Source organism: Cricetulus griseus, chromosome 2 (assembly GCF_003668045.3).
Source record: "Cricetulus griseus strain 17A/GY chromosome 2, alternate assembly CriGri-PICRH-1.0, whole genome shotgun sequence".
In the NCBI taxonomy this organism is placed as follows: Eukaryota; Metazoa; Chordata; class Mammalia; order Rodentia; family Cricetidae; genus Cricetulus; species Cricetulus griseus.
Window position 1 is genome coordinate 355378056 of NC_048595.1, and position 7693 is coordinate 355385748.

Here is a 7693-nt window from a genome sequence, read left to right on the forward strand (position 1 = left end):
CTGAAAAGCTTTTGTTCTTCTAGCACTAAAACACTGATATTAGAATTTGGTGCAAAACATCTCATGTTAAAAACCCTGTCTAATCCCATGAGAAATATCAGAGGCTAATGAACTAAGTAAACTTAGCAGGGTGGGTGAAAGGTTAATATCATACAGAAGAGAAGGGAGTTTGAGTAAAACTTACCTCTTTTTCCCTCCATTTTATAAAACTCTTCTCTTGATGATTAATAACTTAATGGCTTATCATCCTTGCTATTATACTTGGTACAATTATCAAAATCTCTTTTTATTCACCGTCGCCTCACTGAATGGTTCACAGTTACCCTTAATGAGCACACAGTGTCTTTCTTGCCTTAACCTACACTGAATTCATTCCTTTCCCTCTAAAGAAAAATTATTAGTCTCAGAATAATTTACATACAGAATCAGCCACCTGCTTTGTGTTTTTCCATCTTATCTCAGCCACACATAGAAATTTAGCTCTGCATTATGCTAATATTGTACAAGTGCCAGGTGACTCCACTTCAAAATTTATGCAACAGACAAAAATTGCTGCTCTCTGCCACCCTTAATGGTGATGTCTCTTCAGTGGCATCATGGAACTGAATAAAGTTATAGGCTTCCAAATGAAATACTGTAAACCCGTGTATTCTTGTTGAATCATTCTTCAGTCATGTTCCTATTTATTACAGTTCAATTTCTGATTCATAGCAGCAACACTGGAGATGTATAAATGACACGCCTAAATATTTCCAATATTAGCTTACCATCTGTCAGAGTCTGAAATGATTAAAATTATTAGATGACATCTGATTCAAATGCATAAGGTCTCTTTCGGGGTAGAGTGTAAGTATATGTGTGCACAAGGAGGAACATGCCCAGGTAAAGTGTCTCACATTTTGCCTCCAAAAATGTCAGTTCAATGCTTCTTATTTAACTAATAAGTAAAATTGGTCAAACAGCCGAATAAGTTAATTAAGTAAACATGCAAAATGGTAGAATAGATAAATATGACTAAAGGGTTTGGTTTTTTTGCTATAATTTTCTATTCTGGGATGAATAAAACAGAAATATTGCATTAAGGAATAATAGCAAGGCCCTGCATAGTTCCAAGTACCTGTAAGTATTTGTCTGATTACACCCACAGTTATTATTAGTTAAAAATCTGTTCAAAGAATTTCCTGTCTTCATTACAAAGAGCCATTCACTTTTAAGTGACTCTTGGTTTTTTGCTGTTCCATTGGTTAGTGGCTTAGTATCTCCACAGATATTGATAGATAAAATTTGTTATTTGGTAACATAAAGCCAGTTTAAGGAGACTTGCAAATGATGTGGACACTGACTTAGATTATTCTTCTCTCACTACTCAAGTATTTTATGTAGAAAAGTTTAAGCACATCATTTTGAATATGTAGATACTACATTATTTTCAAATCATTTTAGATACTTCAATAATTTCTACAGTAAACTGAGTAAACACAATACACACGAAATTTTGTGAGAACACAAAAAAAATCAAACACATGTGCACATTAAAATATGTACAAAAGTAAGCAAAAAATCAAATTAGCACTTCTACTTTATTAATATTGTTTTATTATTGATGTGCACAAGTCAAAGAGACTCAAAGAATGATTTCTTGGTGAATAGTGAAACTTATTATTTGAGAAAAACAAGGAAAACAGGAATGAACATAATATATTACAATAGTTTGGTCTCTGCTTGATGCCCAGAGGCTATCCTAGTTTAGGATTAACCTGATAACATGGACAATACATGATTCACAATAACTTATACATGACTTTACTGAATATACATATATATTCAAATGTATTTGAATTCATAAGTATCTAGAATGGAAATTAGTTAGAATGTTAGGATAAATGGGATTCCTAATTAAAGATTTTAAAGGCAACTGCAGAGACAACACTAGAAAATTATCACTCACAGTTGGGTGGTAGCAGAGGTTACCTACTGGCATCTGAAGAATGGTGAGGCTAGGAATTCCTGCTTCGGCTCCACCAATAGTCCCTCCCTCACACTGAGCAGAACAAAAGAAAGCTATGGGTCTCAGTATACTAGAAACATTCAAAATCTTTAGGGAGAAGAAGAGTTTCCATGCAAAAGCAAGGTTACCAACTTCAGATGACTTGAAAGAAAGTATCATTATAAAAGATATTTGCCAAATAAGACAGTGATTCTGAAATAATGAGGGGAATGAGGAAGAAATACAATTGGGTAAAATAAGCAAGCATTTTTCTATCTTCTTTTTTAAAAATATTTTTCTACAAAATGTTTTGATTATGTTTCCCTTCCCTCAACTCTTACCACTTCTTCCCCATACCCTGTTACATGCACACAATAACCAGTGTGTCCACAATAACCAGTTAGAAAATTCAAGGTAAAACACAGATAACTCAAAATTACAAAGTAGTATAGTCAGGCTGGAGAGTTATGCCTGTAATTCTGATATAAAGATGTTGAAGCAGAAAAATTACAAGTTTGAGAATATGATGAACTATACAGTTATGTCAAGATCAAATATATTTTGTAGTGAGTCTAGCATGTGTCTATATTTTGTTGGCAATATGCATATATATACACATCAATGTGTTTATGTTAGAAAGAAAATACATGCAACATATTGCATAGCTTTATTTGTGCAAATTTATACTATATATAAATGTTTCTATGTGACATATTTGTTTTTATCTTCATATTTAAGTTTTAGCAATAAAGGAAAAGTATAAACAGAGTAATATAAATAACTAAGGACAAAAATCTGGGCCATATACCCCTCCACAAACAGAAGAAAACAATAATTCAAATGAAATTTGGAATATTAAACAATATACAACTTAAATAATAAAATCCCAACATGGAGCTTGTGAAACAACTCAGTTGGAAATGTACATGCTGCATAAGCACGCAGATATGAGTATGCTTCTCAACAGCCACATAAAAGTGTGGCTTGTAATTATACTCATGTAATTACAGACTAGAGAGCCAGAGACTATCAGGTCCTTGGAGCACACCATCCAGTCATCCTAAAAGATGTGTGAGCTCCTTGTTCTGAGAGTCCCTGCCTCAAAAAACAAGGGCATGTGAGGAAGATATCCAGTGTCAATCTATCACCTCAAATATATAACTAAGCCTCCAAACATGCACCCAACCATATATATATATGCACACTCTAAAAATATCCCAATAGCAAAGGATGAAATAAAGAACAGAGTGGGTGAAAGAAAAAATTAAGTATTTGGAGAACAATGACCTAGGAGTATTGTAGAACCAATATAAAAGCCATTCCTTGGGTTTAGAGGAATTGAAGAATGCTACTCAGGTAGGTAGAAAAAACACACACAATTCTTCTCTTCAGAACGGTGTTTTGAAACTTAAACTCTCAAGATTCCAAAAGCAGATCACGCACAAAAGAGTGGGAGCTGCCATTGGCATAAAACACTTCAGGAACAACTTTGAAGATGACTGATGCCAAACTGCTTGAGTCATTCATTAACCAGTAGAAGATTAATTAATATTTCCACATCATGAAAAAAGTAATTTTGAATGTAGAATATTTTAATATACTGGAGTAGTTAAATGTAAAATATATTAAAGGTATTTCTAAATACAGAAGTAAGGCAGAAAAACACAGTACATATAATTTTACTTATATGAACTATGTGGAATAACCCAATTCATAGAAAGTAGATTAGAAATTACAAGATCCTGAATAGAGAAAGTGGAAGGAAAATTGCTGTTTACATTGTAACCAATTATTTTTGGGGGTTGGGGGTTATAGAAAAACCATAGAAATATATGATGTTAACATTTGTTACCAAAAAAAGTGAGTATAAATACTCCCCTGAACATGGTTAAAGTAGTAAGTTTTATGTTATATATAGTTTATTATCAGTTAGTAAAACACCCCACATTGAATAAAGTTATATCTAAAACTCAGCTGTTACTTGTTTTACCTATTATTTATTCATTTATTTGGTCGCATGTGTGTGTGTGTGTGCGTGCGTGCGTGCGTGCGTGCGTGCGTGCGTGCGTGTGTGTGTGTGTGTGTGTGTGTGTGTGTGTACACTTATGCCAGGCTGTATAAGTGGCAGTTATAAGTCAATTTACAGGAATCAGTTCTCCTTTCACTCAGTGGGCCCTGCAGATAGAACTCAGAATGCAAGGCTTTGCATCAGGCACAATTATTTCCTTATCCATTTAGCTATATGTCTGGACCTGAATATTACTTTTAAATGATTTTAGCTACAATAGATTGTTGATTGTAATAAGCAATTAAATCTCAAAAAATACGATAGCTAATAAAGTAAAATAAAAATGTGATTATATAATTATAGAATAAAACAATACAGTGGGTAATTATCTCTTCTACAGGGAACAGTATTACACAAAGCTCTCACAGTCAAAGGATTTTGTTTATTTTTATGTATGAAATTTCAAAAAATCAATTATCAAAATTTTAGAAAATGCTTTTTAAATCATAATCATACCAGACTTCTTATAAAAAAAATCTTGTTCATTTATATTTATATTATATACTTTATATTCTTGTTCATTTATATTATATACTTTCAATGAACTTTTAAGCACTGGCTGATAAAGTTATTTTCATTATTCTTATTACAAGATAAGTACAATGCATTTCTTTTATTTTTAATAATATATGAAAATGCCTTTATCCCAGCCCATAACACAAAAAGTATTAGGCTATTCATGTCACTCAGCAGGAGAGTCTTTGCAGGACAAACAAAACAAAAAACATGGTGAACTGAAATAATTTCTAAATCCTTACTAATCAATAAAATGAGGAAATCCACTGCTTTTAATTACAGATTATCAGAAGATATTTAAAATGTTTTATCATTGTTTATAAAAATAGGAGAATGAAGAATTACTGAAATTATCAGGATACTGTCTAGTTATTTCAAAGTGTCAAGGATATTGGCAACTAAGGTGTTTTAATTTTTCACAGACTAATAGCAGTCTGAAGACAACCTGACATGAAGTCAAATTCCAGGACCTGCCCAATGCAGAGTCTGCTACCTATTCAATCTTCCTGTAACCTGAGTGGAGCTCTATAAACAGAAGGAATTACCGGCCACATACTTTGTATGCAAAACTATCAAGGGAGCGTTTCCAGAAGATGTATTATCTGTAATGAATTAAAAAACTGTAGATATATCATAAAAGAAAAAATGTCAGATATTCACACTCTACACTCCTTCACATCTCCTTGTTCTCCATTGGTCATTTGTTCTCTTATTAAAAGAACATACGGTCCAGTGCCATAAGGTCAGTACTGAAAACTTACATGGAAATAACATTTTCCAAACTGAACAGATTATATTTAGGAGTATATATTTAAATACATGAACATATATGAAATAACAATTAGTGCAAAAAAAGAGGCAACAAATTGGAAGCAGTGGGTTTGGGTATGGCTGAGAGGGTTTGGAGGGAGGAAAGGGAAGGGATATGAAAAAAAATCAAACAAAATTTCTGTTCTTTGTGAAAATATTATAAATTCACTAAAGTGAAATACACTCTAAACAATAGTAACTCCTTGAGACCTCTCTAGACACAGCATACAGCTAGAGATAAAGTTTGAGCATACCACTCACCAGCAGTTATTGGTGATCACCAAAGTTGTCCTTGCTGCATGAAACACTAGACTGCAGGGATGACTGGTCAATAGGACCGCTGCAGAGCAAGCTTAATAATCAGCTGACAGGTGGTTGTTCATGAACTTTGAAAAAAGATTGCTAAAATGACTAAAAACACTGGTCTCATACACATACACACAGAAGAAAAGAAAACTAAGTGTCTAGTTTCTTCTATTTTATTTAAAATATTGAGTAGTAAAATGTTTGAATTCTTTCAAAGAGTCTATCAAAAGCAATTGGGTGGTCTTTAACTTTCTCTAGAAAGCTTACTTATGCCACTCCCATCTTCTCTGTTATTAAGACCACCACATGCCAAGCTTGGATTAACTTCAAGTATTTGCTTCTCAATGCCTTTAATATTTGGAAACTATACCTGGGTTACCTTTTGGGATGACTAAATAACTATAAGTATCTCTATCCTCACCTTACCTCAGTCCTGGCACAGATTTGCCATTGCTGTTTTCTATATCCTCCTCTCTGGTGTCCCTCCAATCTGTCCATGTCAATGCTTCTGTGATTTCTGTCTCTGTTGTAACTCTACATTCTACTACATGTTCATTTCCAGCTAACACTTTATCTTTGTTAGCTGAATTTCCATCTTTGTTGACCAACACCCTTTTCCAATTATTCACGCTTCATGAATGTCATATGGTTTATCATCAGGAGACCAGGAGGCAAAAGCAACTGTACACTCTGTTGTCTGTGCAAGAACACTCTAGCAGATGTACAGTGACCACTCACTGACAGACTTGGAAAGGAGCAGTAGGATTGGTCATGATGCACAGCTGTTATTTACACAGTGATTTGAAAACGAAAGAGCTAGAGATAAAGTTTGTAATTTGTGCAAATACAGTTTATAAACCATAGCAACTGAAATTCTAATTATGTTGTTAGGGAATGGGTGTTAGGAAATCCATACTAACTGAAGCTCATGAATTTCAGAGTAGACAACATGAAAACAGTATGAGTATTTAGAATTCTCTTCCCCAACACTATATTCTAGAAAATGCTCCAAAAAGTGAACTGTCAAAAAGAGTAAAAGCATTTAACATAGAATATTGATATTTTACAATTACATCTATAAGAAAATTGTCTGATAATTTTTTGCTTTTCTACCTGTCTATATTAGTTACTTTTTATTGTTGTGATAAACACCGTGAACAGAAGATAGCCATTGAAATAAGATAGCCATTATTTTGGCTTATGATTCCAGAGGGTGTGTCCCTCATGACAGGGAAGCAGCAGTCTGAGTAGAACACAAAGAGTATTTTCCACACAAACCCAGGAAGTTGAAGGATGGATCTGGATGTGGAACTCAGCCAGAAATCGTTAAAATCGCCTCTACCCAGAACTACCCCTCCCTAATCTTCCCCAAAAGCAATATAATCTGGGGAACAAATCCTCAAGTTCCTGATCCTACAGGGGAGTGTGTTCACTCAGACCACCTCTGGATCTCAATGATATTAGTTGAAATTTGAACTGGAAATTAGTTTTGTGAATGGAGTGAGGAAATGAACCAGACTGGCATTTACTTTAATGTGAATATCTAACAATCTGAGAAAACATTTTTGAACATACATTCCTTTTTATATTGTATTTCATGAGTATCTTGTTTGTGGTGAATTTGTTCTAACAAAAATAACAAAAAATAGATACATTTCTAATCATACCTTAACCCTAGAGACAAGCACATGGAGAATTTTAGGCTTTGTCTTGGAGTCTACAGTTGAACACTAGTTCAGAATTTCTATGTGAACATAAGTTCATGTTAAAAAATAAGGATTTTTTCTTTGTGTTTGTTTTTGTCTTGCTTGCTTAGTTGTTTGGTTGGTTGTTTTGTTTTTGTTGTTTTCTTTTCTTTTCTGTTTGACAACAACTCACTATGTAGCCTTGGCTGGACTGGAACTGCTGTATGGGACAAGGCTGGCTGCAAACTCACCCAAATACCTCACTTCCATCACAAGTTCTTGGGGTAAACATGCACCAACAAGCCAGACGCAGGTTTCTCT